At 42.3% G+C, this 21,123-nt stretch overlaps 1 protein-coding gene across 11 annotated transcripts in view; it reads right to left on the bottom strand.

Moving 5' to 3' along the window:
• FAM110B (family with sequence similarity 110 member B) overlaps positions 1 to 21,123 on the bottom strand; it is a 169,273-nt gene that overhangs the window by 49,230 nt on the left and 98,920 nt on the right. For 10 of the 11 annotated variants that reach the window (XM_057498075.1, XM_057498069.1, XM_057498074.1 and 7 more), the window contains one exon: positions 8,579 to 8,667. The gene's annotated coding sequence lies outside the window, so the exon portion shown is untranslated. Of the gene's footprint in view, positions 1 to 8,578; positions 8,668 to 13,595; positions 13,754 to 21,123 lie in introns of those variants that run through there. The other variant, XM_036878915.2, reaches the window with a different exon arrangement.

The raw sequence follows: 21,123 nt of genomic DNA, 5'->3' as shown, positions 1-21,123 counted from the left end.
GACGAGTCCTGCGGAAGGGTCAAAGCAGAGAAAACCCGCATCTGGTCGGGGACATAGGGAACATAGTCTTCAAATGCTTTATAAATAAATATGCCAGGTGCATTCCAGGAGACTGCATTGTGCTTTCTATAAATTCCTAATGTGAAACTTTTTCAGCACCGAATTCAACAAATGCATGTTATCTTTCTGCTGCATGACAAACCAATGGTCAAAATCTTAAATTAAATCTATGAGGGTATCAGCTCTTTAAGATTTTGTGGTTGATTAAACAGTATGACCAAAAAAGGTGGGGGGTTTGAAAATAAAGCATGAAATGTTGAATTACAAATAAAACTAGGAGAGTAAAAGAAAATGAAGCCTTGCTTTTCATCCTATTTTTGCTGACTGAAGCCAGGTTAGGAGCAAGGACACTGAGGCTGGAAGAGAGGCAGAGAAGGCAGTGGGCCAGAGAGGAGAGTCATGGATCAGTCCAGCTCTGACTGCCCCAGTCCCTGCAGCTTCCTGTGACCAGGGCTGGCCATGCTGACATACTCTGTAAGACTTGTCTGGTTGGAGGCCTGGGAGTGCAGAGGGCAGAAGCTAACACCTGCAACCGCTGTGCTTATAGAATCTAATGCTACTGGGTGTGCATGTTTACCACAATTCTAGCAAGGACATATAAAAACTTCACTGGCATGTGAGAAGATCCTCTTGGGAAGCAGGTGAAGAGTGAAGCTTCACAACCCTCTCTTTACCTGGGACATGGAAAGTGGTGAGATACACAAGGTGCTAATAAGCTTTTCAGTGAAAAGTCATGTTTTTAAAAATTGAGATTCAAGTTTGGTGCTAACTGGATGGAAGTTAAGCATATGAATCATGTAAAATCACTTAAAATTTGAAGCTCTGACACAATTCTCCAGACAAATGCCATGCAAGTGATGATGCTTGAAAATTATCTATCTCTTAAGTGAGGTACACACCATCAATATATTCCACTACCTCCTTTCTTCCTCCACTATGTGAGACTCCAAAGTCAGCCAGCAAGGCCTTGGTCACCAGCACCTTCAGAGGCATCTCAGGAGAGAGCCTGGGGGACTTCTGAGAGTACAAAATAGACCAATAGTTCAAATACAGTTTAGTAATGGAATCTTCCATGTCACAGATCCCAACTACCATTGAATTAACCATACTATCCTTTCATGTAACCATGGCTTCAGTTCTACCTAATATCCACAAATATAAGCTTTTATCTCTTGGCAAGAATAACTGAGAATGTCGGTGTCTTGGGGGCAGGAAAGGTTTCTTGTCTCCATTAAATCCATAGGTGTGCTAGGCATGGGATGGAGTTAATGTACAGGACACGAGGCCTGGGTGAGTGTGAACGGTAGGAATGGCTATGTTCGTTCCCTATTCTTCCTCAGCTCTGACATGTCCACTTGTGGTATCTCCCCCAAGCTGCAGAATTAAGGCAATTACTGAACTTGGAGCCAATCACAAATAATTGAGTTTTTGAATGCTGAACCTGTAAATCTCTAGGGAATACTGAATTTGAGCTTAAAAACATAAATGAATCTAAACTGAATTTTGTAAATAAAACTGCATTTCAAATGCAGGTGAGGAGTCCAGATTTAAAGAGCCATTGGATAAAGCTGATGATGCCTCAGTTACTCCCTACTTTAGCTAGTTTAAAGGTTAAGTTCAACTCTTTTAATTGTCTATACCATAATGTTCAATTATAACCACCTCAATTTTTCCTTTTCTTTCCTTCCCTTTTCCTGACTTGCTCTTCTTCTTTTCTCCAGAAGCAGACCATGTCTTTCTCAGTCAGCGGCCCTGCTGACCCTATGTTGCCATGTTTTATTTCTGTAGATGCTGCTACCGGAGCCTATAAAAAGGCAGGTGAAAAACCTACAAAGGGACTTTCCTTTATCTGCTCATAAAGCCTTTCAGTCTGCAAATGACTCTTTATCCTCCATAGTTTGCTAGATTTTGTGCTGGTTTCTAAAGATACAGAGTTAAAACATAATTCCTACCCTCCCAATTGCTTATAATCTATTAGAAAAAGGCAGAAGTGATTTATTGTACCATAAATCAGATTATAGTAAGTACTCCTTATATACTCAGAGATGGAAAAAGTCCATGATTTCCACCTACAGCCATAGGAACAACAGGTACATAGAACATAAATTCTGAATAAATGGAGATTTAGGGATAAGGAAAGTCTTCACACAGCAGAGGAAATCTGAATTGGGCTTCACAGATGAGTGGGATTTTGATCGAGTTTCTGTTTGTGGTTCTTGCTGTCAGTGGATCCATCTTCTGGAGGAGATGCTGGTATTTTCCTCTTGATTATGTTTCCTCTAAGTCTATTCAGTTATCACTCTATTATGAATATTTAAGAACTGCCAACCGCTTTCCTATCTGTGCTGTCAAATAAAATTGTTATTTTCATGAGGGGCTTCCCAGGTTGGTAAACAACTTCATTCCCCTTCAGAGAGTTAGTCAGCTCAGAGAGGTGACAGTGCTAATCCCTGCAAAGCAATCTGGGATCACCTCTAAGATTTCAACCCCAGCCCGTCTCACAGTGTACTTTATGGGTGCCTGAAGTGGCTTGGTTGGCACTGTCTGTTATGCATCCTCTTGTCCTCTTGAACAACTGAGAGTCTGTATTCTTTAAATTAAGGAAATTTTTTTTTTTGAGAGGGCATCTCTCATATTTATTGATCAAATGGTTGTTAACAACAATAAAATTCTGTATAGGGAACTCAATGCACAATCATTAATCAACCCCAAGCCTAATTCTCAACAGTCTCCAATCTTCTGAAGCATAACGACAAAGTTCTTACATGGTGAACAAGTTCTTACATAGTGAATAAGTTCTTACATGGTGAACAGTGCAAGGGCAGTCATAACACAAAACTTTCGGTTTTGATCACGCATCACGAACTATAAACAATCAAGTCAGATATGATTATTCATTTGATTTTTATACTTGATTAATATGTGAATCCCACATTTCTCCCTTATTATTATTATTATTATTTTTAATAAAATGCTGAAGTGGTAGGTAGATGCAAGATAAAGGTAGAAAACATAATTTAGTGCTGTAAGAGGGCAAATGTAGATGATCAGGTCTGTGCCTATAGACTAAGTATTAATCCAAGCTAGATAAGGGTAACAAAACATCCATGGATGCAGAAGATTTCTCTCAAAACAGGGGGGTGAGGTTCTAAGCCTCACCTCTGTTGATCCCCAATTTCTCACCTGATGGCCCCCCTGTGACTGTGCCTGTCTTATGTTGTTCCTCCCATTAAGGGAAATTTTTAAAATGAATTTATCATATAATTTGAGAATCATATAAATGCTTAAAGCAAAGAATAATTTCAAGACTACTCATCAACGTCCATGGTATATATTGAATTGTGAAGAAATTTGTTGCATGAATTTGTTCAATGAAAGAATGGTAAAAAGTCTTGGACTTGGTTGAAAAAAGATTTTCTTTTCTTTAAAGGAAAAAGTAATTTTTGAAGTGGGCCTCAAAGCAACTCCTGGACTATGGGAACCCAGGAACGGTCAGGAATCCAGGTAAGCGGCAGCACATTAACTGTGGAGCCAGGTGTGCAGAGAACAAGAAAAGAGTAATGGATACTGAATTTGGATAACTGTGGAAACACCAGCTGAGAGGTGGCTTTAACTTGCCAGGCTCTAGAGTTTAAATCTGATAAAATAGGTAACTGGGAAAAAAAAACAGGGTTTTGGAGCAGGGAAACAACACAATGAAAATAGTGTTTGTAAAAGAATTTTCTGCTTACTAAATGGACTGGTCTGAGAGCAGAGACTAGAGGCAGGCCGACTAAGCATAAGGCTAAGTCATATTGGGCCTGTTTAGTGATGGAGAGATGTCATGAGGCATGAAGAAAAGCCAGCAGGGCTCAGTGCCTGGCAGGACATGTGTGGTCAGGAGCCAGGAGTTAGTCCATGGGACGTCCTTCCACTGGCTGCCATGAGAACTGTCTCTCTCTGACTGAGGATGATGCTGAGCTGTATTAAATGTGTCCTATAGAGAATTACACCCAAGAGACTCAGGAAAAAGCAAGAGTTATATTTCAGGACAATGACAGATCAGTGCTATGTGAATCTGTGTGAGAAACTACATCCAAACGCTACCCAGGTACGCATGGAGATGACTTTTATCCGAGGTGTCTAAGCCTGTTCGGGCCACCACAACACATATCACCACCTGAGCGGCATATAAATCATACACATTTATTTCTCACAGTCCTGGAGGCTGGAAGTCCAAGATAAAGGCACTAGCACGATAGTGCTGTGGCGAAGGCCCTCTTCTGGGCTGCAGACTTCCTGTGTACCTGCATGGCAGAAAAGGACAAGAGCTCCTTCTGGAGCCTCTTTTATAAAGGGCACTAAACCCATTCATGAGGGCTCTGCCTCATGACCCAGTCACTCCAAAGACCCCACCTCCTGACACCATCACACTAGGAGTTAGGGTTCCAACAAATGAATTAGAGGGAGGGGGCATGACCACTTGGACCACCGCACCAGGTTGTTGAAGAGCGAGACCTGTGTGTGGAGGATATGCCAGTGCTCAGTGATCATATGGTCCTGACGAGGGTCATGCCCCCTGAACTCCTCTGAGTAGCTGGAGCGCACACACACTTCCTCAGTCCACATTGAGTGATGGCAGTGGACACTGAACAGGCTGGAGAAGACAACAAGAAGGTCTTGATACTGCAGCTTCTCTCCTGGCACTGCTGCCATCCCTCTGCATCCGTCCTCCTCTAACAGGTGTGCTCTCACCGTCTCTTGACCTTTTGGTCTCCTCCCTTCTCTAATTGCCTGAAGACTTTCCATGGCTTCCAGAAGCCATTATAATAATCCATTAGACTTACAAGGTTTCTTGAACTTCCCCATTCCACCTTCCCCATCGCCCAATTTCCCCCAGCCGACTTTGCCATTCTGTTTATGACCTTGTCATCATAAAATCCACTGGTGTGAAAGCTCTGCGAAGTGCTGGCTAGAGGTGCCTGGAGTTGACTTGTGTCTGTTTCCAGCGGGTGTCTCATCATATGGCTGCCCTTTGGCATGAGGTTTAACCTGAGTCTTGTGTCCTCATCAACACAGTGACGATTCTAACACCGTCTCTGCAGGGAAGATGGAGGATGAGGTACGTGTGATGCTTACAGCACTGTTAGAGCAGGCCTTCCACAGTGCTGGCCTCAACGTTTTTGCTGATCTTTGTAAAAAAGCAAGGACTACACTGAGGATGAACTGATTTACATCATAATAGCCATTAATCATTAACAACAATAAACTATGCACCCATAGTAACTTACACAATCTGTCTTTCATTTGATGAAAAAAATACATTTCAAATATGCCTAACAACTTAATTGGTAATTTAACAATTGAAATTGTAACCAATCATGGCCTCTTGAGTCATAATAAATGTGTATTACATCCTCAAAAAATAGAATCATACTTTCTTTCTAAATTTAGGAGTATTTTATTTTAGAGAGGGGAATATCCCTATATCTATCCTTCCAGGAGCCTATCGGTTTTTGGGAATAAGAAGAAAAAAATAACTAGAATCCAAGCTGCTTTTCCCAGGGAATGCCCTCTCCTCTTCTTTTTAAAAAGCGGCAAGCAAGGTCAAAAGCCTGGCAGTTAGCCTTCGAGGTGGGTCTCATTACTTTGGCTCTCCCTGGCTCCCGAGGAAACCTTGCTCAAGGTCAGCGGGGACGGCTTGGAGGAGCTGCACCTGACCAAGCCAGTGGAACCTGAGCTCTGAGTCACTCGCTTGGCAAAGAGCTGATCTGGGGAAAGGCAGGAGTCAGAGATGCTGGAGGGAAAGGTTAGATGAGTCATGGACAAGGAACAAACCACTCTCTGTGGAGGACCAGCTTTAGGAAACACTGAAATGGAAAAAAAAGGTGTTTGTGGAAAACTAGCTCGTATTTTTGGTCAGGATCATTTAGCACACATGAAAATGTGCACAGACAGTTTTTGCTCCAATTTCTCAAGAACCTAAAACTCATACTTCACTTAAAAGAACAAAACTCCATCCCAAGGAAATTTTGAAAAAGGAAACTTTCCAAGACAAGCAGACTGTATCAATTACTTAAGTTGGATTATGATAACAAGAAACTAAAAACAAAAGGAACATTCTACCTTATTTCCTGAAATTGCAATCACGTGAATAATGCACAGAAACTGGTGATTGTGTATCCCTTTAAAGATGACTTATGCATGTTACACGGGTTTCGTGTTTGAAGTCACTTTCTGCCTTCATTTTCTTGTTTGGTTTCCTGAAACAAGGCAGCACTTTTAAAGAAGACCCACCTTGTACTTGAAAAACAAACATTAAATGCATGTATTAAGGAGTAGTGAAAAATGGTAATTATAGTAGTAATTATGAGGCTTTACCATCTTCATAAAGCTACTTATATGTAACTTAAGAGCTCAGAACAATTTTAATGAACTTTAAGTATAAAAATAGCCCAAAACAGTTGACAATATTTGAATAAGACAAAAACTATGCTTTTCAACATCTATGTATTTCAATGATCTTTAGAGCACTTTTTGTAATGTTTCTATTATATTTATAGGAAAACGTGTAAAAACAACTTTAAGTAACTTGCACACAGTGACCTGAAATTATGAGAATTAGAAACAGAGGCCAAGAGTGAGTGTCTGCAACCCAAGAGACATTGAACTAATGAGTTACATGGTTGAATCCTTTCTCATTTCCTGGTGTGAGACCTCGCTAAATCATAATAATGACAAATATGGACGAACTCAAGATGGTTATGCCTGTGAAGGTAACTTTCTTCTCCAGATAGCTGGTCTGGGAAGGAGAGGGGGTGGGGGCCTGCTCCTCTCGTGTTTCTGTGCTGGACCCGGCTCACCCACATCATCTGCCATGGAACCTTCCCCTAACCCCAGCTAGCTCACTGTAATTCTATGGCATATAGGTAACTGAGGCTTAGAGTAGTTAAGTCCACTTGCAGGGTAAGCAGGGCACCTAAAGTTATGCCTGTATCTCCTTGACCCTGGTACTAGGGTTGCAAATTCACCTGCTGTCCAGAGCCATCTGGGTGAGCATTAACACAGGGTGGCTGTATGTGAGGGAGCCGGAGTGTGGCAATCATGGGAGCGACTGTCAGGCCCCTGCTGCTGTGCACTTTAAAGTCCCATGTCCAAGAAAACCCTTCTCTTGTGGACAAACCCGGATGGGCGGGCTCCCAGAATAACACAGAGTGGTGAACACAGGCCCATTGGAGGCCTCCCCTTTAAATCCATCTGTGCTCAGGTGCGATTCTGCAAACTTGGGGCTGGGGATAAGAGACAATGAGTTCCTTCCAGCCAGCAGGAGCCCAAGGCTTTCACATCTGAACTTTTCATATTTGGGGTAGGAAGATAAGGTAATAAGGTGATGCACGATGGAGTCGGGGTATATCACCAAGGAGTGTTTTGGCTCTTTCTTTAATCCCTCTCTTTCTACAGATTGCAGAACTCCACCTGGCAGAGGAGGATTCTTATTCATCTGCCTGTTAGATTCTGAGGTTCCCAGGATGCAGTAACATAATGCTACACTAATGACCTATAAAATGCCTGGCGTACTAAATGGGCAGTACCACCTCGCATACATGTGGGAAAGGAGGCTCGAGAAATGCTGTCAATCAAATCAAAGCACATGGTCAGTCAGGAACATGGATGCTGAGGTTAAGACTTTGAGTTCTCAGGAAGGTTGATCTGTGTCATTCCCTGCATCACCGCAGACAGGAGCTACCTGGATGCCTGTCTCAATTTCCTACACATTCCCAGTCATTCCCAAGCTCCTCATCTGGTGATGCTGAGCTCTCAGCCCCTCTGTAAGGAGGAACCATCTGGGCCTTGACCACTGTTCTCCATTTGCTCAGCTCCCTCCTGGGAAGGTGAGAGCTTTGGAGGCCAGGAAGGAATTCTGGGAGCAGTGTGGGCAGGGGACAAAGTACTGGGCAGTGTCCTCCATGGAGTACACACATCCCCAGGTTGGCTAGTGGCCTCCCAACTCCTGCCCCACCCTGTTGATTTGTCCCTTGGCTGGCATTCAGGTTCTGCCCTCTTGACCTGGCCTCCCTTGGGAGGTCATCCTGCAAAGCTCTCTCACCCCCAAACTCCCAGGGCATCTCCTTCTGTACCCACACTCTTTGGACTGTCAGAAAACACCATCTCATTCCCCAAGCACAGACTGTATTTCTCACTGGAGTATAAAGATGATCATTTTTAAATACTGTCTTCAAATCCAGGTATTGTAAATACCTGATTACTGATTATTGACAAATATAACACAGCCTTTGAGAAATCATAACTAGTAGCAAATATGTAAGATGTATCATGGAAATCCTTGGAAACGCAAATTATAGTAGCTGTTATTTGGGGCCTGGCAGGGACCTCAAAGGCAGGGAACTCTTTCTTTTTGCCAGACAACAAAATATCTGAAACTTCAGTCTCTTTGTGTTAATGTAATAACGACACAGGTTTTCAGAGAGAATCAATACCTTCTGTTCAGATATTGATCAAAGCAAAGCAATATACTTACTTGAAAGAGGAATCAGTATTTTGAGGATGGTAGGCGGAAGTCACAGGGGATCCTCCCTATCTTAAGGTACTCTCTGCAGTATGAAATATCTAAAAACAGAGCAAAAAAAAGATTGTTATTGCTTTTTTGTTTGACACAAATAGGCAGGCTATTAAATATATATAGCAACAGAAAAGGGTAATTCTTTTAAATGCTGGCCAATAAATTTAGAAAATGGATAACAAACATGTAAGTAAACCAAAATATGGCAGTTATTACATACTTCATTTAGAAGCTAAGTGTTTTGTCATGTTGACTGTTTTTTTTTTTTAAGGAGACATTTAACCATAGACAGAATTACACAGAAACCAGAATATGAACATCAAATTGTGAGAAGTCACATAAATAAGGGTTTATAGGACATCATCTCATTTTTGAAACTGCTACTGTGCACATCATGAGTCTGGGTCTACCAGAGGGATGGGGCGCTAAGAGTTTCAAAGGGCCTTCAGGTACACAATCCCCATTTCCAAACAGGAAACAGAAGCCCACTCAGGGTAAGGGGTTCAGTACAAAGCATTCTCAGCTGGCTGGGGTAAAGTCCCTGATGGCCACAGGAGCAGCCTTTGCCTGCACTGTTACACCCTCATGTTGGTGGTCATTCATTCATTCTCAGGTACTGACGGAGCACTTTCTATAAACTAAGTTTTGCTCTATGCACTGGGGGTGAAGATCAAAATCTCTGACCTCAAAGTTTACATTCCAGAGAGCGGAGACTAAACACAGTAGACACTATCTCAGAATGTCCCACTGGCATGGCCTTTGGAGAGCTATGAGCAAACTCCTGAAGGCAGTGAGGGAGAAAGCCATGCATCTGTTCGGAAAAGCACATTCCAGGCAAAGGGCCCTAAGGCAGAAAGAGCACAGCTGGCAGTGTGGCTGGAGCAGGAGGTCCTGGCAGAGGGGGCACAGAAGTGGCAGTGGATGAGCCAAACAATGGAGAGCAGGTGACAGGGAAGCTGATGAAGGGCAAAACCTAGGAGGAGATCTACTTAAAGGGGGGTAGAAAAGGAGGCACCTGGGAAGGAACATCAGAGACAGGAGGGAAGCAGAAGGGAGCAGCTTCCCAGAGGCCAGCAGGGTCGGAGTGCTGCCAGTTTCAGCCATCAGCTCTGCAGGGGCAGGGTAAGGACAGAGGGAAATAAGTAAAGGCTGCTTTTCTCATGGGCTACAAAAAAGTAAGTGAGGAGGCCTCACTAGGAGAAAACCCTACAACATTAGGAGGGGTATCTGATTGCAGGCTCCGCAGTATGGGAAACACAGGATGTTTTCACGTAGACATTTTACTGGTGGCAAGACCTACTGCCAACATGTGACCCTTAAAGTAGACTTTTCTTCCACATTTGGCAATATTTAAAATATGTCTAAACTCAAGTAAATGTATAAGGAAAAGCAGAAGTCTTAACAATAGTAAGGTTAAAGACAAATGTTACAATCCAAGCCCACATTTTACAGCTTGTCTTTAATGAGCATGTACAAAATAAATAATTTAAACAGTGAATTAACTAAATAAGAGAGTCAACAGCCATCCAAAAGCAAATGGTAATGCCTGGCAATGCAACAGTTCCAAAAGTAGTCAGTAGATTACTTAAGAGTATCACAGTAATGGAAATAGTTTGTGTAAAGTATCCTTTAGGATGTATTTTTTAATTACTGGATATATTTTTGAAAATTTTTCAAATCTTATGTGATATAAATCGTTTAAAATAAAAACACTTCCATGCAACAGTCCAGTGTATATTCTGAGAAGGGTTAGGAGTAAGAGGAAAAGAAATGATAGTTTATGTTTATAACATTTATTACAGATCACAAATAGTACAGAATACTGTGAAACAAAGTCAATATAAAATATGAAGCATATCTAGGGTCCACGCCAATGCCTACTTAAATGACAGCAATGGATGTGGGGCAGGATGGGTGGAAATAGTCAGTTCTGGATCAGGCACTGCTGTCTCTCTTCTCCTGAGGCCCCACCTCTTCCCACCCCCATTCTACAGAACTGTTCAGCCCCCCACCTTAGTGTCACTGTGCTAAATGCCTCTGTTCTGCACCTTGCTCCTGCTATTATCATTTATTCCACTTTCTGTCCTCCTCAGCGGGCCACTGCTCATAGAGAGGGCTATGCCTTCTATCTTTCTCTCACTAAATCTTGGACAGACTCTAAAACATGGCAGATGCTAATAATTATAGAAAAAAATCATGAAAGAAAAACTATATACACTTAGATGAGAAGCCTGATGTCTCTTCATAATGTTTTTCCAACCCAGGAAAACTGTGGAGGGTCAACCCTGTAATAGGTCTCAATTGCTGATGACACGCATCTCTCAGTTCTTGTGGTATCAGTGTCCAGCCAGGAAGAAACCTATAGGTGCTACCCTGCAACTCTCACAGCTCATAGCATGGGCTGCCCATTGCTCCTCCTTTTTATGGTTATTTTTAGGCCTTATTTAGCCCAGATGCTTCATGGTACATCGTGTTTTACATGGAATAACATGTTAGATGGTAATAAGGACTGTGGAAAAGGCAAAGTCATTTTTTTTTTGGTTCAATACCAAATACCATTTTTCAAGCTGTGATTATAAACCCCTGCAAGAAAATGTTAGAAAGTATCACTTATAAAACTTAATTTCAAAATACTGTATTTTTTGTACTCTTGTTGATGCTAATAGAACTAATTTTGATTAATCAGACATCACTCTCCCATCAGTAAACAGCTATGGAATTATAAGGAGGGGAGAGAAAAGATTTAAGGTGTCCATGAAAATTATTTTCACTTTCTTACCTCAGAAATACATAAAGATTCCCTTTACCGTAAGTTTAAAGGAAAAGTTAAAGATGTGATTCATGTGAAGATGAAAGTGCAGATTCTGTTACTTTTCAAAAACATCAATAATTTTTAGTGCTGTTAGAAAAATACCCTTTTAGTATTTTAAAAGGCCCTTTGGGATATCACAGTGCATTACACAATATACATGCACTTATATTTAAGTTGCATTCTAGAGAAATTATTTCTAGACACAGAAAGTCTTTAAGATCCAGTCTTTAAGAATCTATATCATTTAGAGATGCTTCCCACAGCTTTCCACAGCACACAGTTAATGGGTCTAAGAGTCACTAAATGGGGTTTACAATGTTTACGTTTGACAACAGTAACATACTTGTAAGACAGCCTACCCGGTGCAAATTCTCCAAGACCAAGGTAATTTAGGAAATAGTGCAGGAGATTAAGAAGAGAGGGAGAGACAATTAGAGAATTGTCTTTCCAGTTGCTTCATCTTCCCCAAATGAGCGTCCAACCCTAACTGTTGGTATGCAGGTTATTTTCCACGTCCGCAGCAAAGAAGGAAGGAGTGAAACAGGAGAACAAGGTCTAGACATGCAAAGAGCAAAATCACTGTAACTGAAACTGCGCTCTCGCCACAACTATGCAACCTTCTGAAATCTGAACGAGCCCTGCTTTGTATCAAGGGAACCCACATGGGAAGTAAGTGCTCTCCCGGGACAGACCCTTCATGTGCATTTCACCACACATGGTCTCTCAACACTGAAAACACTGCAGACTTCTTAAAGTCATAGAGACACTGCCTTACAAAGAATGACTCAAACTTTCTTAGTATAGGTGATCCTGTATTACAATAAATGACAAACTTTCATAATATTCCATCTTTTTTTCCTAAAACTGTTATTTGAGAGAAATACTATATTGGATGGTTCATTACACATCAGGGTGGACTAGGGATCTGGGTGGAGGGAGTGAAGCACAGTCAGTATCCTAAAGTTTCCATCTTCCAAAGAATATACTGGACCCCTTTAACTAGATTATAATTTTCAATCAAAGTGGCTATTTTAACTAAATTCATAAAAGGCAACATTTGGCTTTTCAGGAACAGGGAAATAATTCCTGACAGCTTTCAGATATCAGCAGTGCTCTCCACTGACACTAGACGCATGGTGGCAGCCAGCCAGCCTTGTGACTGGTGACTTAATACACAAGTTTCCGTGGTCTATACAGTCTGATACTGCAAAGGCATCAATTTTTAAGTTTGGGGACTCAGTGGTAGCAGGGGGCTGTTCTGATATGAAGCACAACTCTAGTGAGAGGGTATACACTGGGAAGCAAAAACTCACACTGCATTTTTTCGGGTTTCTTTAAGCTCAGCCTTGGCAGTTTGGTATTTTTCCTTCAGCATATACCCCCTTTATTACAGAATTTAAGATTATTTGTTGCTCAGTTTGGAAAATAATCCCGGTCATTAACAGAAATTTAAAAAATGTTGTCAAATGTTAATCAAAGCGGTAAGAGCCCCACCTTCCTGTGATTTCCTTTCAACTCCAAAAGCAATGTGCCTGTTAAACAAAGCCCCAAGTCAAAAATTCTTTTTGGCGCAGCTCAGTACACGCCTCTAGATATTTCTGGCAGAATGGGATATGAGAACCTTCTCCATATTAAAAAGGCTTACTGAAAACTACAAAAGGTGGAACAAAGAAAGCCACCCAAAATGAAGGCTGCACACATCTTTAAAGAAACAATAGCACATTACTTCTGCTAAGACCCTGTGGCGACATCAGAAGCGCTGCCCCGTCCTCATTAAAGTGTGTCCTAGTGAACTCTCTGCGATCGCTTATTATTCAGGAGAGTCTGGGCTCAATGCAAACAAAGTCAACCGGGTGCTGAAACGCATGCACCTCGAAAGACGCCTAAACTGATGCAACATCAGGCTTTCCAAAACAGAAGAGAACCAATAAGAATCACTCCCCAGCACATGCATGCTTGAATCCAGGTAAAAACAACATTCTTCATAAATAGGGGAGCTGTTTACCAGCCAAGCCTTCTCCATAATATACATTAGTACCCAATGCTGGGATATGCACAATATTAACAAAAGCAAAATGAAATTAAACAGATGACATGATGAGCATGCTTCTCTTTCATGCATGGCCATGTTTTTCCTGCAAGATAAAGGTTCAAAGTAATTACCATAAACTGAAACTTCTTCACTGATATCTGGCAGCCGGCAGCTGCCAATGCTCTACACAAAGACGAAACGCCTTCTCTTCCCTGCCTTCTTCCTCTTTAACGTTACCAGCTAAGCTCCTCCACCGTTGCAAGAACACAGTGGAGTATCTCTGTATCTATGTCTCCAATGCAGCATAAAGAGTACTGTGGAAACCTATCAAACTGGAGAGCAGGGATGCTAGCAACCAATGAGGAGGCTCATGCTGAATCCAGCACATGCTCTCTGAGGCGAAGGCTGTCACCAGCGTTTAGCAGGCGGCTAATCTAATTATAGCTAGTTTGCTAGCACGGAGCTATTGGAGCAAAGCACATGAGCAAATCCAATTTTAATAAATTAAACCCCACAGACAAAATCGTCTTGATTTCCTGTCTTTTGAGGATTAATGCATCACCTTGTAAACTATAAGTGGTTTTTTAAAGTGCATTCTTGTTTTACCTCCAATCTAGAGAAACAAAGAGTGTTTAAATCAATGTACAGTACTACCAGCTCACTTAAACTTAACAGATTACAGCACTGAGAAATAAATAATAAAATCGATGCCACAAAGATATTAGTGGTAGTGCTATAAAATCTGAGTCCACTTTATCCTGATTAGCAATTTGCCACTCATTTGTCCTAAAGTGCTAATCTCTCAACATAGTTTGAAATACCATGTATATTTCCATCCATAGTGGAAAAGTGCTAACCAAGGGGTCAAAAATCCAGTTTTGACCCCAGTGATAATAACTCACAGCTATAAGAGGTGAAAAAGGGATATCACAAGTCATCATAAAAGCAAAAAATTAAAGAAATTTGCCTACTGCACGATTTAATGGCAAAATTAGTACTAGAAGCCAAATCCTGTGAGAAGCAATTTGATGCATAGGTTAAAAGCATGCATTGCAAAAGTCAGAACCTTGGGTTTAAGTTCTGGATCAGCCACTTCCCACCTGTGTGTCTTTGGGCAAGTGACTATATTTCTCTGTGTCTCAGAGGCAGTAATCTGAGACACTTTGCAGGATTATTGTCAGTGAGCTATTGGCACTTAGTACAGGGCCCAGCAGAGAATAAATTAAGCTATTACTAATTGTAGCAGTCTTTTCATTACACCATTTAGTCTATCTTCTTTTCCAGTGTCACACTGCTCAAAAAAAAAGTATCTAACCACTTCTCCATTTTAATTTTGTCAGGACACTGTTTGGAAGTATTTACTGTGACAAGCTAATGGCAGACTTGATTAATTACCAGAACCATTATTTGCAGTCACAGTAGTAATAAAACTTATTTCACCTACTGCCTTTTTGATATGTAATAAATAATTGCTAATTTCACTTGATTCTATATTAACCAATCTTAAGAGGAACTTTCAAGAAATTATGGGCATATATTGTATTTCATTAATGATTTGCAATATACATTAAATGATATATACATTTAGAAAGTGTTTTCTATGGAATATAAGTTAAGGAAAGTTTGTAATGAGAAGTTTTATTAAATTTAAAATGATATATCAATTTATGTGAAAAGGGGAAAGAAGTCAGCTAGTCAAATGCAACTTATATCCCTGTAGCCTTTTTGCTTATTTGTTATCTCTTAAAAATCATTTATTTCTTCTCAGTATGTTCTACAAAATTAACAGTCATGGGATTATATTAAGCAAATCTGTTCATCTGTTACACATTTTTTTTCATAATTCCCAGAAATTGGTATGTTCTACCAATGAAGTTCTAAATCCAATGATAATATGCAAACTTCTCTTTTCTATAGTTGTTCTGATTTTTATTTGAGGACCTTTACAAAAAGCTGACATTCTCAAAGGGCATTATAATTTGCTCTAAGGAACCAGATTTGCCTGGCACTAATCAGTAGCCATGGAAAACAAATATTGACTATGGGTAATTTTTCATTCTCCAAATCTATACTGCAAACTATTTGGGAAATAAACTAATGGAAGGAATGGTGCGGCCCATAAACTTTAGGGGAAAGCACAAAAACTCATGGTCCATAAATTCAAGAGTGAAAAACTGTATAGAAAGGCACAGACACAAACGTTCGTTCGTTCGGGGTAACACAATGGAGACAAGTCTGCTAATGAAAGTGATGGCAGCATATGCTACCTTGAAACATCATTCCTATGAATTATCAAAGCACAATCACCCTCATCAGGAGCTGCAACTCCAAGAGGAATTAGTTTCAGTGATTTGGCCTAAGGCACAGGTCCCTGGAGGCTGCCAGGATACAGACTAGTAACACTTCCAGGCATTTATCTAGGAAACATCAAGGCTCTGCCTTCCTCTTCATTTAACAGACTGCTAGCTCAGAATAGGCACTTTTTAAAAGCTGTTTGATTAATGTGTCCCATGCTTGTTTTGTATAAGACACTAAACAGACAAGTGCAAAGAGCAGGAAGCAATTGTCCTTTCTTAGCCCTTTCAACATGTTGAGAACCAATATTTGTTTGAAACTGAGTAACAGTTACTTGGTAATCTTTCTTGCTGTCACTCTGTTAGCTGAGACTATGTATTTTTTAACCTCTGGAATAAGCACCTTTGTCTTTGAACTTGAGTCAACTCATCCTTGATTCTGAAAAATCATTAACAGTTTTTGGCACCTAGTAGGTGCAAGAAGTGTGTGGACACTGAGAATATGGCCTGGCGTGAGCCAGATGGTTCTGATCCTAATGGAGCTTCCACTCTAACAGGAAGGTAACCGCAAAGTGAATTGTTAACAAGTGAGTCATTCCAATGGGATATGCTGCTGGGAAAGCAGAGGTGGGGGTGGAGAGGCTGGTCTGTGGCTGAAGGAGTGTGGGTGGATGGGTGAGGGCCAAGGGTGCTGTGAGGGTCCTGGAGAGCCTGGCCTCGCCCCACAGACACCGAAGGGCGGTGGAGACCCAGCTGCACACAGCACATAGGAGAGAAAGAAAGGGTTTGTTCCAAGCTCTCTGCACATCTGACTGCTGACTCATTCCTTCTGCTCTCCTTTCTAGTAACTTTTCTCTTATCTTCCAAGTCAAAACCCTCCCTTAAGGTTCCTTGTAAAAAGAATGAAAACATGTACATTTTACATTTGCTAAACTGGGCTGGAGGAGCAAACAGGCATCACAGAAACCCTTGCCTCACCAAATGGGTTTCTTCAAGTTCTGTTTGATTCTCTAGCCTTGGAGAGCCAGGAGCAGAGAGCCTGCACACAGAGGCTGTCCATTTAAGAGCTCAGTTCAAAGTTTTCGGTCCTTTGGAAAGGAAATCAGGGCATACATACTAACATTCTGTTTAAGCCTATGGCTCCAAGATAACTTCAGACTGATCGGAATTTCTGACCAGAAGTGTCTCAATATAGGTTGCTTGTCAAACTCCATGGTGCTGAAAGGGATCTAGGGGGGCTGTTTATGATCTGGGCTTGGGAGGGCACACTGGGCAGATGTTTCTCCCATGTGGTGAGGACAGCCCTTGCCCAGCTCTTAGCCCAAGCTTCTGCCTAGGAGGGAGAAGGCTGGGCCAGCAGTCCAGCCATGGTCCAGGATGAACCCAGATCCCAGCCCACATAGTGTGGCTGGCAAGTGTTGAACAGGCCGTTTGGGTGGGGAGGCACTCATTAGTAGCATTTCCCTTGTGGGATTTTAAGCCCTGACATGAAGTCACTTGGTGTGGCACTCTGCTCCCCCATGGCCACGTGAGGGGCTCTAGCATGCCAACTATCCCCACTCCAGGGAAAAGAAAAGAATGCCCAGTCTGTGGGTCTCCTCTCACTACCAGGGGCAGGCCAACTGGTGGGAAAGCATATGGGGAGTTGGTGCCCCTTCTTTCTCTGTTCGTAACATCCAATCATCAACTTTTTGTTTTCTAAGAATGTGGCACATGGGGTGCTCAATTCAGCTGTAAGACGGTTGGACTGGGAAAGACTGACTTACCCTGCTGGAAATTTCTCCAAGCGCTCCCAGGGTCATGTGCAGCCCTCATCTCCCTCCTCTTTCCAACATGAACATGTCACCCCATTTACTGAGAAGGGACTCTGTGTCAACAGGCTCTTAGAGGTTTCTTTGTAGATCAGCACAGGTTACTGTTGGGTAAGTCAGTTCTCTGGCCTCCTGCATAGCTGCCCGCTGAGAAAGATGAGTATGTTTGGATGACCCTCTTGCCAGGCTACGTAAGCAGACCGCATGAGTCCTCTTTGCGAGGTGTGGCTAATAATCCAGTTGCGCATCTTCTACTGCCTTCTCAAAGGCTTGCCTACACTGTCACCTTTTTTTTCCCTTTAGTGATTCATACTGGGTAACACTGGTGAGGAGAGGTGCAGGGGTGGGGAACAGGAACTAACCAAGGAGTTAGGACCATGAGGAGAGGCCAGCTCAGGAGATAGTCTGCATGGAGGCTTTGAGTGGCTAGTTGTGCTACCATATTAAGGTAGAAAAGCCCTGGCTATCTTGGCAGCCTGGCAGCCTCCAACACCCTGCATCTATCCATAAGTTAGCGCAGCTCACACACCCTCATGGAGGCATTTCCCAGGGCCCGCACACCCTCGCATGGCTGGGCAGCATGTGCCACTGGTGTTTGATCACAGTGCCTGGATGGTCTCCCATCCTCACTCCCCAATTCCTTGCGCCATTGTCCTGCTGTATCCCTCTACAGCAGACCTTTACAGGCTTATGTGATCTCAGCCTCTCTTACAGTTTGTCATCCCAGCCCACCTAATGGGCCACTGAGGTCAATACCTTGGACTTTGAGGCAGCTTTACCACAGGTCAATAGTGCACCGGGATTAGCCCAGTTATGCCTGTTTAAGCAAGAATGTAACTGGCTTCTCAGGCCTAGAAGCAAGAAATCACATGACAGAAGAGAAGAAAAAGGAATTTCTTAGGTATTGGACTAACCTGAAAAAAGATTATACAGACAAAATTGACAACTACTATGCCTTATGTCCTTCTGGACCCTTCTTCTGATATGAAGCTCCACAACCCTTGGGGGAAAGGTACCAGGCGCCACATTGATCTGTCCAGTCCCCAAACCTCCTCATGTCCTAAAACTACCCAGCCAGCCCCTTGTCCTCCTACCTGAAAATGTCACTCCTACTTACATGCTGTTAATTTTTTGAAAGAAGTTCACAAGACTCCTGCCCTGGAAATGAGCTCTCAAATCGCTGAAAGAATGGTAACCACAGTGTCCAGCATAACTTGGCCCGAAATGAGAAGAACCCACAGAGGTGCTTCTGTGCTGGTTACCAGGATTAAGAAGAGAGCTGGAATATGGTAGTGTGAAGGGGTTTTTCCTTGCAAAGCTGTAACAACTAAGATGAGGGTAACACAAGAAAGTTTTTTTTGAAATTTTGATGCAAAAGAACACATGTGACTAACGCACAATTGGATTAAGAAAAATCTGCATTAAGATTGTTTGATTCTGTATATCAGTGTTCTCACTTCACAAATATACTTTAGGAAAGCATCTTTTTGATTTACCTGCCTTTTAGAGCAGCTTATTTTTACCCAAATCATTGCTTCCTAAAGTCAAATAAATTACAGAGCATTTTTGAAATCTCTCATTGCCCACAAATTTAAGCATTTCATAGTAAGAACACTGTGACATTCTCCAGAAATAAAAACTCTCACCTTCCTTTCATTTATATGTACATAGATCTACAAGTCAAACATGGGCTTATTCAGCTGATGAGGCAGGATGCACGAGATTTCATACATATGCAAATCCATGTTGGTATCAGAACACACATGTCCAAATGGCATGTGAACAGCATAGAGCCCTGCACGAGCAAGCAATGAACAATTACTGTTACTAACAGCAACAACAAAACCAGTGTGGTTTAAGACACCAGTGATTTATACTTTAATGGGAAGGACTTGCAGGTGAGCTTACAGGTCAGGTAGTCAGGAAGCACCTGGGGCTCTCACAGGGGAGGAGGGGCTTCTGAAAGGTGAGCCCACAAACTAGGACAAAGATCGTGGGCTGCTGTCTCGGAACCTGGGGCAGGCATTTCACCACACGTGGAAATTGTCCTTGCTGTTTGAGTGTGTTCATCGCCCCTGGCCAGTGACGAAGCTGAGACGTCAGGGATGAAGGTTACCAGGGACACACAGCAAGAAGGAAGGCTGGAAATTGGGCAGAGCCCTGACTAGGGGTAAATTTGGACCCCTACAGTTGGGGGGTGGGGGGAGCTGGAGCCAAGTCTACACTTTTGTCTTTAGGAAGAATTGCTAATGTTGTTCTCTATATGTGGATACATAAGCAGATTTACTTTTCTTCACAAATTATAAAAATTACTCTCATGTCTTCACCTTAGACTTTTCACACAAAACAGGGCAATCTTGATATGGATGTCATTCAGTGTAGTGTCAAAGGCTCTTGGCCACAAAGAAAAAATGGTATGAAACAGGATTTCATGTATTTACCCAGCAAACATTAGTGCTTTCCTAAGTGCAGGACACTGTAAACACAAGATACCTAAAACCACCTTAACCCCTAAGGTGTGAGAAGGAGACTCTGGAGCTCTGGAATCAGACTTTGGGGCGCCTGGTTCCAGCACCCACAGGCACTGTGATTGTGGGCAAGTTATTTAATCTCATCTGTGTCTCATTGTCCTCACTGAGCAAGAGAATGGTAGCAGCAGACCCTTCCTCCCAAGGCATTAGTGACGATTAAATACAAACTTCCATGTAAGGCATGGGAACGCTGCCAGTCACATGACAACACCCAACGCTCAGTTACTGTCACTCTTTTCTCAAATGCGGTTCCTGGTAACCAAGGCTCTTCCTCTCCCTCCTCATAATGACATTTAACTGGTATTTATTTAGCTCCTATCACTTGCCAAAAGCTGTTGTGGATAAAGTGAAGGTTCCTATGGCCAGGATTCTCACCTGGCCCCGGTTGGCTAGCTCACTACACACGTGTGGGCAATACGTTCTATTGACTCTATATAAAGAGCTCCACCCAGTGCTCTGGACAACAGGGTGGCATGGCTGCAAGGCTGCAGCAGAGCAGAACTGAGGCTGCAGCGGTGGCAGTACGGAGGACAGAGACTGAGATGGCTGTGGGGGCAGAGAGGCCCAGAGGTGGAGACTGGCTTGCTGCATGCAGACTTTCTCTGAGTGGACAGAATTCTAGTGATTGAACTGCCACCTTGGGAATAAAGTTGGGTATAACCCTTTCACCCCAAGACCATTCCATTGTCATTCTCTGGCCTCAATGAATCCATAGTGAACTTGTCTGGGGCTGAAACCCACTGGCAAGACAGCTGTGTTAGAATGAGGATCCATAACTTCCAAACCAGGGAAGGAGACAGATGACACAAGGCCTGTGATTATACCTGGACAGAGTTTGTGAACTGACAGAGAAACTTCTCATACATTTTCTGCTTTAAGACTTTCCAAAATGCTGTCAGGGAGATAGTCTTATTATTATTTTAGAGTGAGGGGATGGGGCCAGGGCAGTTACAGGACTTGCTCAGGGACTCCAGACTCAATTTTACATCTTTTATCAATAAAACCATGTTTGTTCCTACACAT

This window comes from Manis pentadactyla, chromosome 3, assembly GCF_030020395.1.
Source record: "Manis pentadactyla isolate mManPen7 chromosome 3, mManPen7.hap1, whole genome shotgun sequence".
NCBI lineage: Eukaryota > Metazoa > Chordata > Mammalia > Pholidota > Manidae > Manis > Manis pentadactyla.
Note: the sequence above shows the minus strand (reverse complement) of the source record. Positions and strands in the feature narration are given on the sequence as shown.